The sequence below is a fragment of the Amblyomma maculatum genome, chromosome 10, assembly GCF_055883805.1.
Source record: "Amblyomma maculatum isolate TAMU_Amacu chromosome 10, ASM5588380v1, whole genome shotgun sequence".
In the NCBI taxonomy this organism is placed as follows: domain Eukaryota; kingdom Metazoa; phylum Arthropoda; class Arachnida; order Ixodida; family Ixodidae; genus Amblyomma; species Amblyomma maculatum.
Genome location: NC_139353.1, coordinates 89,690,802 through 89,703,096, shown reverse-complemented (window position 1 = coordinate 89,703,096; position 12,295 = coordinate 89,690,802).

Genomic DNA, 12,295 nt, shown 5'->3' with positions numbered 1-12,295 from the left:
GCATATGAAATTGAAAAAGTTACAGGACCAACAGTTTTGCATAGAAAGATTTTGTACACTTAGTCGAACCATCCGCTCTGCTTCTGGACGCTTTCCATGCTGCAGCCATCGCAAGATGTGCAAGACAGGCTTACCTTTAGGCTGAAATGAACATGAAACAATTTTACGGGCACCCGGTAGCGAAAATGTCAAAGAAGCGAAAAAACACGAGCGCGGTGTATATTCGTGGCGGCCTCGTTTGGCATACCAGTGCCATCTATTTGCTGATGTGCCGATAGAGTCACTACAGAGCTCTCAAAAGTGCGGTCTGGTCTCTGGTATCTGGGCCCATGCTCTGGTCTATATCCGGACATTTATTGTTGCCGCAGAAGCCGCTGCACAAGTGCGGTTAATGGAAGAAGCGCCTTTGGTATTATAGCTGTACTTGTATTCAAGCGATAGCTTAACTACGCTAGGTTTCAAGCCATCAGCGTGACTGCACCTCATACACACCATTTCTGGAGAGCATAGCCGTTGTCACGGCAACCGCCGCAGCTGGCATGGGGCCGTGCCTTGCCTAGCACATCGTGCGGTCAGCGTGGCTGCGGTGCCGTGTCGGTGCCGGTGCTCCGCCAGCTCCTTATGCGCATGATGTCACTACAAACCAATGGGCTGGTCTCTACACAGTAAAACAGAAATTCCTCCCCAGAAATCGAACCTCCATCCCTCGGATCCCCAGTCGTGCGCATTAACAACCATGCCACGCCCGTGATTTTTTTTTGACATGGTATATATTACTAGTGGTTATGTATAGACTATTTACAAAGCACTCAGCCGTTGCTGAGCAGCACAGCAGAAAAAGCAACAAAAAGGCAAGCAAAGATGAAAACCGTGCCACCAGCGAAAACCTGTCAGGTTTAAAGTCATTTTCTTCATAAATGCTCATCAGTTGCAGCATCATTCTGCTAACACGGAGTCTAGGTGGAACAATAGGTTCAGTGTTGCGATCCAACATGCGTGTCTTCCACACACTATGAAGTCCAATAAGGAAAAACATGTCATATGGTTCGTACTCAGATTGTGTAACCGCAAAATACCACAAAATGTACGAATATAGGACAAAGTGTTTCTTTAGAGTTCTTCGCAGCATGTCCCAAGAGAGAATTGCGTGTTTGCAATTAATTAAACACTGCTCAATTGTTTAATTAAAGCAATTAATTAAACACTGCTCACAGACGCCAGACTACAGAAGATACAAAAATATGCTCTCTATGGCGCCATGTGTTAAAAGTTAGAGCTTCGGCGTGTAATTTAAAAAAATTGTTTTCTTGCAAGGAAAAATGTGTATCTTGAGCACCCTATTTAGCAAATCATGACCCTTTAGACAAATGTATAAAGAGCGATACAGTGGTGGCGGAAAGACCATTGCTATCAATTCATTGTATAGACTCTTGCGCGAAAAAGAATATAAGTACTCATTCGATAACCGTAGTGTCAAAAACTGCACCGAAGTATAAACTTCCTGCTTACATCCTAGTAACTCTGGCTGGTCAGTAAAATCTCAAGAAACCACTAAGTTGGGAAACGAAATCATGAAATTAACTTACAGAAACGATGTATTTATTGGATGTGAACAATCACAAAAAAGAAGAAACGGGCAGCTAACTGCCTCAACTAAGCCGAGCCTCCCTGCACAAAAAGGACTGAATAGGTTACCACGTCGAATCAGTTCAAAATTTGATGACCAAATAAACGTCTTAAATATTCGGTCCAAACGCTGAATGTAATGTCTAGCACAGTGGAGGACCTGAAGCATGTTGGAGATAGTGGAAACATGTTGCAAGCCCTAGCCCGACCGAAGATTGATAGCCGATAGGAGACAAGTGTATTAGTATAACGCTGGATAACTTGAACTAATGGAAGTAATTTGCACTTGACTTAATTCCATACAGTGGAAAGACCATATATTTAGGGGGAACACATGACCATTCCACTCCTTCATATAGGGGCGGTGCTAAGCCCCACGAACCAAAACAAAGGCCAGAACCATTGGAGTAATTCTTCTGAGCACCAGAAACAATGCCAAATTGTTCTATTAACAGTCGCATTTCTGACCGCATAGGACAACACAGCGAGGAATAGCTCGCAGGAAAATAATTTGTTCATATTTCCCATAGAGTCAAGGCTTCCTCCATACCGTGCGCCGGCAGCGGGCAGCACATAAGAAGATCAGTGCGCAGTCACATGGGTGTAGGGATGATCATCGTCTTCTACTCCGCGCGCTTTTCTTTTGCTGCAGGGCCTTGGCTCCCCTACTGCGGCCGCTGCATGCAAGCCACAGTTCGTCAAGACGGGATACTGAGAAGTTCTTTATATCTTGTCTATAGATTCGAAATATTCGGCAATTTTTAGTGGCGACAAAAACAGTTTCTTTGTTCTTTTTTGTTTGGGAGGGGTAGAGGGACGACTGGAAGATTTTCGGAAAAAAAATACTGGCTTAGATTTGCGTAATTTTATTATTGCTTAAGTGCCCTATGGATATGTAGGCGGGGTTCGCATGGGCGTGACCTTGTCGGAGCTGTGAGAGAGCAACTGGTGGGTATGTCGGAGAACAAAATGGTACCAGATTATAGAGTGCCAATAAAAGTGTGCAAATCATAAAATAGTTCTTGAAGGTCAATTAGGTCATTAAAACAAATTATTTGCGCAATTTGACGCCAAGATGACCGCTAGCCAACTTCCGGTTTCGGTTCCCCGCTTTCTGTCACGTGTCACACTGGATTCCACGCGTCTCAGTGGAACGCCCCTTGTAGCGTTGAAAGCTTCAAATTCCGGGTTCTATAATTGGCTCACAGTAAAGGAAAGGCGCAGCATTGTGACTCGCGGAATTTCATTGACACGTTTCGCCAACACAGCAGCGCTCAGGCTTGCGCATTTCTGCATAAATCTAGGAATTTTTTTTGCGAAAACATCAATTATGTATTTAGCATTATCCGATGATTCAAACGGAAACTTCGGCCGTTAGTTGTGTATCCAAAGCATATGATATGCTCAGGCGCCCCTTTCTCTCTATTCACTTTCACTCTCATCTTCCTACCTTCCCTTACGGTGCGGTGCAGGTGTCCACAGAAACAAGTGTGACAGATACTGCATCGTTTCCTTCCTGTGAACCAATTATTATTATTATTATTCAGTTTAGTTGCGCACATACAAACATTCGGTAGTATGTTTCTGGTTTTGTCCGAGACTGAGGTTTCTATTTTGTCATCCCCTGGCGTTTCAGTCCCTTTGCTCATCTAGCAAGCAATATAAACCACAGTATGACGATGCTTTCCTGTATCGACTAGTCAATACAACAATAATTTAGTCGAAGCCAGGGCAGTTTTATAACTACCTTGCCACGAATATCAGTCCAAGGGTTTGTCAAAGGAATGCGACACTACTTATTTCGCAAGGTCTCCTCTTATGATGCATTGTTTACCTGCACTTCGAGTTGGAGGAAATCTGCACTCAGAAGGTGTCGAGAAGCTTACGCAAATGCGTCAGTTCGGCTTAGCAGCTACCGGTGATGTAGGAAAGATAGTTATGCCGCCCTTGAACATTATATGATCCTAACCCTCGTCTCTCCAACATGAGACTCATTTGCTTGACTTTATTACTGCGACAAAAACCAATCCTGACTCATGGCGTTTGCATCAATGACTAATTTTGATATGTTCAACTTTACATGACGAGCGGTGCTTGTATTGCCCATCGCATTGAAACATGCATGCTCAATGCTACAGTATTCGCATAATGCTCCCTTTTTTTCACCCGTGCCCACTTCGCACATACGTTGCTTACAGGAGCTCTTCTACGGTGAACCTTTCCTTAATATTTCCAAATATATTTCTCGCTATATTATGCGTACGCTCTTTCTCGTTTTCGCTCTTCGAGAGCATTCATGGCAAGATTGCGCACCAGTATAAGTTGAAGCTCTTGCCTTGTATGATCTAAATTTCATTACATATTAGTGCGAATGTAGCTGATAAACAATTATTGTATAGCCACCCCAAAAACATCCCAGGTAACAGTGAATGTAGCACTAAAGGAGGCTTTCATTTGGATAAAGCAGCTTATGTCGCCAAAGTGTCTTTGCCTTGGGAAGCTTTTATTTCGCGGTAACACATTAAGCTTTTTGTTGTATTTAAGCACAGATGTAAATCCTTATATTAGACTTATGTTGAGCCTGATCCATTTTTGTGATCTGCCTTCAACCCGCTTTTTCGCAGCACGAAAGTCAATAAACGCTGACCCAACAAGCAATCCCAGGTAGCGCATACGACCGGCTCGATATTGGAAATTGATTGGCGACATCTGGTCCGCCAGTGGCCCGGCGTTGCTAATGCGCTACGAATAATAGTACAGCCATTCGATAACATTCACTACTCTTAGGCGAGTGATTTATACGTTCCCCCATGATTGGCATTCATGGGCTATCAATGGGCAATAATGACCTTGCGTATAGAACTGCTTGCCAATATTTTATACACAATGATATATGATGGCCAATATTACCCAGCCATGGGCATTTGTCTTGCCCACAATTCGCAAATCACGGCATATATTGGTAAATATTTTTCTGCCATATATATGGCTTGCCGACATTGAATATACCATGGCATTCATTGGTCAATATCATCCTGCCAATGTTAGTGACTCGCCAACATTGTACTCATCTTCAGTTACTGTGGCCGATATTGCCCAGCGAGAGGTGGCTACTGGCCTACATTAGGTATATCATGGCATGCATTGGTAAATATTGTCCAGCGAGTATTGACAGCTTTTTGAGATCGAATATATATTGACATACATTGGTGAATATCCCCCTGCCGATCGTGATGGCTTCACAACATTGTGCATATCTGTAGACAAAAATGGTCGATGATGGCATACAATGGTAAATATTGTCCTGCCAATATAGCTGGCTTGTCAACATTTAGTATACCTTAGCATATATCGGTAATGTTATCCCACCAGTCTTAGCGGCTTCCCAACAATGTAAACTTGTTAGTTCCAGTGAGCAATATTGCCCAATGAGCAGTGGCGACTGGCTAGCATTGCGCCTGTCATGGCATACATTGGTCAATATCCTCCCGCCAGTCGTCATGGCTTCCCAACATTGTATTACTGCAGTTACAGTCGTTGATGTTGCTTGACGAAGTGTAATGGCCTGCCAAAAATCATACATCTTTACATAGGTTAATCAATATTCTCTTGACATTGATGGCCTGTCAACTCGAAGATTTACTGACATACGATGGTCAATATTTTACTACTAGTTGAGATTGTTCCTCAATATTGTATTCATCATGAATTATAGTGGTCAATATTTAAGGGCAGCTGCGATAGCTTGCCACATTGCACGCATCATTGTATGCATTGATTGATATGATCCTGCTAGTATAACTGGCTTATCTACATTGACCACATTTTGGCACACAGGGGTCAATGTCGCCCCGCCAGTTCTAGGGACTTTACAACAGTGAATATGATTGGGTTACAGTGGTTGATATTGTCCACTCAGTTTTGAGGGCTGGAAAACATTGCACATATCATGACATGTGCTGGTTGGAATTGGCTTGCAGATATTAAAGATCAATTCTCAACCTGCATATCCTGATATATTTGTAACGTCCTGAACGAAAAGGGGGAAATCAGCTGGAGAGGATCAGATAACTACAGATTTGCTGAAGGACGGGGGGGATATCGTGCTAGAAATCCTGGCCACCCTGTATACGCAGTGCCTGGTGTCATCGACGGTACCGGAACCATGGAAGAATGCAAACATTATCCTCATTCACAAGAAAGGGGACTCTAAGGACCTTAAAAATTACAGACCAATCAGCTTACTGTCTTACGTATAAGGTATTTACTAAGGTAATCGCTAATAGAATCAGGACAACCTTAGACTGCAATCAAGCAAAGGATCAAGCAGGGTTTCGGAAACGGTACTCTACTATCGATCATATCCATACCATCAATCAGGTGATAGAAAAATGCTCGGAATATAACCAGCCCTTATACATAGCATTCATGGATTACGAAAAAGCATTTGACTCAGTTGAAACCTAAGCGGTGATGCAGGCATTGCGAAATCAGGGGGTAGACGAGCCATACGTGAAAGTGCTGGAAGATATATATAGCGGCTGCACAGCAACAATAGTTCTGCATAAAGAAAGTAACAAAATTCCCATAAAGAGAGGTGTTAGGCAAGGAGACACAATCTCCCCAGTACTATTCACAGCTTGTTTAGAGAAAGTATTCAGAGACTTGGAATGGGAGCAGTTAGGGATAAGGGTAGATGGAGAATACCTCAGTAATCTGCGATTTGCTGATGACATTGCCTTGCTAAGCAACTCGGGGGATGAACTGCAAATAATGATTGATGACCTAGACAGGAAAAGTAGAAAGGTAGGCTTGAAAATCAATATGCAGAAGACTAAGGTAATGTTTAACAGCCTCGGGAAGGAACAGCAGTTTACATTAGGTAGCGAAATACTGGAAGTAGTAGGCGAATATGTCTACTTAGGACAGGTAGTAACCGCAGACCCGGACCACGAAAAGGAAATAACAAGAAGAATACGATTGGGGTGGAGCGCATTTGGCAAGCACTCGCAGATTATGACTAGCAGCTTACCGGTATCGCTCAAGAGGAAAGTATACAACAGTTGCATCTTGCCTGTACTCACCTATGGGGCTGAAACGTGGAGGCTAACCAAGAGAGTTCTACTTAAGTTGAGGACAACCCAGAGGGCTATGGAACGAAAAATGGTAGGGGTAACATTAAGAGATAGAAAGCGTGCAGAGTGGGTCAGAGAAATAACTCAAGTTACCGACATTCTAGTAGAAATTAAGAAGAAGAAATGGACATGGGCAGGACATGTAGTGCGAAGAGAGGATAACCGATGGTCGCTGAGGGTAACAAACTGGATTCCAAGGGAAGAAAAGCGTAGCAGGGGGCGGCAGAAAGTTAGGTGGGCGGATGAGATTAAGAAGTTCGCAGGGGTCAAGTGGATGCAGCTAGCACAGAACCGGGTTAAGTGGAGAAATATGGGAGAGGCCTTCGCCCTGCGGTGGGTATAATCAGGCTGATCATGATGATGATGATGATGAACAATACACCGGGCACCCGTCTCCCGGGCACCCGCCGGATTTGTTGATAACGTCATGGATGACAGAGGTTTTCTTGGACTAGTGAATGCCTCAGGCATAATGACCCGACAGCGAGCTGACCCAGAACTTCGGCCCGTCATTGAACACCTGGAGGGTCGCGCTGCTGACGTCCCCCATCAGTTTGGAAGGCACTTGTCTGCATTCTGTCTTCGGAATGGCGTTTTATTCAAGAAAAACTCCAGCACTGTTGATCGAGCGCACCTCCTTGTTGTGCCGGCCGATTTTCGCGACGATATCCTTTTTGCTTGCCACGATGAGCCCACCTCCGGCCACTTGGGCTTTGCACGCACACTCGCTCGAGTTCGTCAAGCCTATTATGGGCCTAAACTTTCTGACGCCGTTCATCGCTACGTCAGAGGCTGCCGCGAGTGTCAACGTCGAAAGGTGCCTCCTCTCAAGCCCGCGGGTTTGCTCCAACTTATTATTCCACCTCGCACGCCGTTTGACCAAGTCGGCATCGACCTACTGGGCCCATTTCCGCTGTCATCGATGGGTAACAAATGGATTATAGTCGCGACCGACTATCTCACACGTTATGCGGAAACCAAGGCAGTGCAGCGGGGCAGATAAATTGAGATCGCCCAATTCTTTATGCAGCAAATCGTGTTGCGTCACGGTGCAGCGTCCCTAGTCGTAACCGATCGAGGCACCGCGTTTACGGCACAGCTCATGCACGACGTGCTCGAGCTTAGTCATGCCAGCCACCGAAAAACTACTGCATATCACCCGCAGACGAATGGCCTCACGGAGAGACTCAACAAAACCATCGCCGACATGATAGCAATGTACATAGACTCGCAACACAAAAACTGGGACGAAATTCTCCCTTACATCACATATGCTTACAACACGGCCACTCAAGAGACGACGCGTTTTACACCATTTCGCCTAGTCTACGGACGTGACGTTCAGACGATGTTGGATGCCATGCTTCCGAGCTGCACAGATGATCATCCACTCACGCCAGACGCCGAGCAGTTTGCTCACCGTGCTGAGGAAGCCCGTCAACTTGCCCGCATTCACATTCAACAACAGCAGGGCACGGATGCAAGCCGCTACAACCTCCGTCATCGACACGTCGCATACTATCCTGGAGAGAAAGTTTCGGTGTGGACCCCGGTGCGTCGGCCCGGCTTGTATGATAAACTAATTTTTCGTTACTTCGGACCTTACGAAGTTCTGCGCCGAGTCACGGAAGTGACTTACGAAGTTCTTCCAGCGGGTACTGTGCAACCCTCGCGTCGGCAACCACGCTCCGATGTCGTGCACGTTGTCCGCATGAAGCCCTATTTCACGCGGTAGTGCTCTATGCGCTTGTTTCGTTGTCGCGTAGGACACCTTGCCCCGCCTCCGTTATCTATGCTGTCCATGTGCTGATCTTTCTTTTCGCTTACATTGGCCATCGCTCGCGCTCCGTCCCTTATTTCTTTTTTTAAGAGGGGGAGTAATGCCACCTGGTGTCCCCACGTTCTTGCTGCGGCTGGAAGAAGAGGACACTGAAGTTGACTCTCGCGTGCTGTGCGCCGAACGTTGCCTGCTGGTACAGCTTCGTCCCTTCGTTTTAGTCAAGTCTAGCCCTGTTGTCCGTGACAATACTGTCGTCTCCTTCGCGATGGCTTTCAAATATGTTTTATACATCATCAACAATATAGTAGCAGAGAAATTTATTGAAGAAAAATGGCATAGGCTGTAAGGGCATGGTTGGTATATGGTCCTCCCCCATTGCTCCAGTCGCTGAACCCCTGTTGGCGTAAAGCTTCATTTTCTTTACAAGCCAATGCCATGAGATAAAGGTAGAGATTCTCGAGGCAAAACATTTAAAATTTAAAAAGCCCCGAATTGAATGATTGGTGGGCATACGTATGCAAGTAGGGCATGCTTCGTGCAATATTGCCATTGAGTCGGACGCGTGGTTTACACTGTCTACGAAACGCATAAAAATGCCCTAATGTTGCGCTTTTCTCAACTGTGAAGAAGTTCAACACAGAGGTTGAACGCGCAGCAGTTACAGACCCTACCAATCCTTCTATACGTCTTCAGCGTGATGCATGAGGCCACGCATACGTCCACGTCATCGCACTCCTCGTTAAAATCACACCAAAACAGATGCATAATTTTTTTTAACTGACAACTCTCGTTGCCTATGTATAGAAACACAATGCGGCGCTGTATACAAGCATACACACTTCTGCAATCTGCAGTAGGCGAGTAACACGTAGCACCTTCCAAACCATATATCCAAACCATCAGCCCGGGTTTATTCGTAGCGATGAGGCTTTACATCCGCATCCTGAACACTTTTGTCCCTGACTGGAAATCGACACGTAAATGCTATATATATGCACTATTTCATTTGCGTGGTGAAAGAAAAGATCAAATGCTGGAAAACAGAGGACGGAGAGATTGTGCTAGTGAAGGCAAATGCTGCACCGTTTCGTCATGTACGCTAGCTGACTCCTCAACGAGGCGCCAGCCCCGACTGTATTGCGCCGAGGTGGTCTTGTAAGCACAGAAGACGGGCTTGCGGCAGCATATTTTGTATTGTAATTTACATCAGCCATAAACTTGCACTTGATTCCTAAATGCCGGCGTGCTCTGCTTTGAGTGCTTCAGCAAGGGACGAATGATAAACAAACCCTTTAGGCTGTTGATGCAGCATAGCTCATAATCAAAAAGTAGATCCGCCCAGATAAAAAAAAAAAGCATTATTTTCTATGCGTTCTCTACCTTCGCCTGGCAGAGAAAAAAATCTAGTTTTCTCAGAAGTTCTGAAATGAAATGTATTTAAATTCAATAGCAATGCGTGCTGCCCAACGTTTTACTACAAGTTGTGTGCTTGTTGTGGCAGCTGTTTAACTAATTCGCACTCAACATTTGCTAGTAAAAACTTAAAAGAGAAAATATTGAAAACGCTTGAAGCATATCCACCCCGCAATTGGGTACTGGAAGTAAGTGTCAATTAAAGGTCCCCAGAAAGGGGTCACCAAGAAGGGTAAACAACGCCATAACACTGATAGTTATTGAACCACCCATCATTCTCCCGCAAAAATTTTCGATCTAGCTTCTGCAACACCAGAGATATCGGCGATTAAAAATGACCCTTCCAATTTTCCCCCTGAACTCGTACGCCGAAGGGAGCCATAAAAAAAAATAAAGAATACAAGCAAGTTCAAAGCTCCGCCCAGACATACGTCACTTCGACGAACTTCCGGTTGCCGCGCGCTCGCTCGCTGGCGTACTCGCGCCAACTCGTCCTCGCTCGCACACGCCTGAGGAGTTCGCCAGTTCGCGCAGCGACGGAACCCGTGGTTATCCTATGTTACACGGCGGACCAAACCATGGTTGCACCACTAACCGCGGTTACCGCAAACCAAGCTTGACCACCTCGGTTTGCGTCGTTAACCGAGGTTATGACGGCGTCTGTTGACGGAAGCTACTCGTCGGCGCCCGAGTGCGCGAAGCGTACGAGCGGGTCTGCTTCACAAAGTTATTCATTTTCCCACTGTATCACGTTTAAAGATCGATGTATAGATTATGGTGCCGCCCGACGTCTTCGATTACGGCCGACAGCGCAGCGACTGCGTATGAAGCCTTGTCGTGCCTACAGTATCGTTTGAACGGCTTGTTGCTGAGCAGAACGCCAAAAAATACGCGGCCTTAGCTATGAAAGTACACGAGTTTGCAACGCTTGCAGCACGGGATGCCGCGAGCAGGCTGAGGTACGTTACACAATTACCGCGGGGGTGGAACGTGCGAGCGCGGCGAACGCCGGCGCCGTGCGTGACCGTCCCTAGTCGTCGCTAGGCCTATTGTTTCGCTTCGAAGCCGCGGCGGTCGACGCTTTGGAACATGATCAAAGCTGTCGTAAATCGTCTACTTATGAAACTGCCTTATAGTGATTCCTATCCTGCCATAGTAAAATAATTATAGGATTAACTCTACCGACGCATTAATCGCAGAGCTAGTACGAGCAGATCGGATCAGCCGAAATGCACCAGTGGCAGCTGGCTTGAGCAGAAACTAGCTTGTATCACGGCTACCGCTCTTACCAGCGATTTGCTGCTGGTCAGCGATCCTCACGAGCGCTTCGTACTTGATATTCGGCTCAGTATTCCAGACGCCAACAAATTTTAGCACGCTTTATTTCGGACATCGGTGCTAACGATCCGCCGTGTGGTTCGCGAACGGTATGCGGGAGGAGGGACCACAGCGGCGATGTTTACGGCGGTCAAGGAGGTGCTGCCATCGTGCGGTGCTTGACCGTGCTGTTGACGCCTCGTCGGACGACACTCCGATACTCCTGAAACCACGTTATATAAATAAGATATTTGTAAATGCAGCTTCGTTCTGCCGATCCCTGCGTCGCTTCGGTTGTTGCACTTAATGGGCAATGGCCACCTAACCGATAAGGGCGGCGAGCTGTAACAGCCCGCACAGAGTTCGAGCAGCGCACGAGCAGACGATTTTCGCAGCTACCGGAAGTGTGTTCGTGACGTCATGGTTGCAGTGACCGCAGCGAATGGCAGCTTGTAGCAAGCCTTGCCAGTCAACCGACCCGTGACGTCACGGGATTAGGAAATAGTTCCATGCGACACCGCCAAGCGACATTTCCTCTGCCCGCGAATTTCAAAAAACGCTGTTTTTAAAAATTAATAATAAATCGCTGGCTTTGTTCCAAGGAGTTATACTTTGCGTTAATGCTCAAAAGGATGTGTTCTACACGCTGAACACGTTTATCAGTGGTTTCTTGGGGGCCGTTTCCGTGGACCTTTAATTTGTTTTTCCAGAAACAAACCAAACATGAATGCGTGATGACCACCGAAATATTTGTCAAACCATTACTGTTGACTGGTCATGCTGCTCTTCAAGGAAAATATTTTTGTCCGAAAGCAGTATAGGCGCGTGTATAACTCTCATGACCTGCCTTCGAATATTTTTGCAAAGTCGGCTTAAAATCACGCGTTTAAAGACTTGTTCCTATAGGAACAATACTGCATATATGCAGTATTGTGGGAAGATTCTATAATGGGAGTATTATGAAAACATATTGCGACCAGGCCGAAGGTACTTCAATTTAGAAATTAGTTTGTTCGCCCTTAGA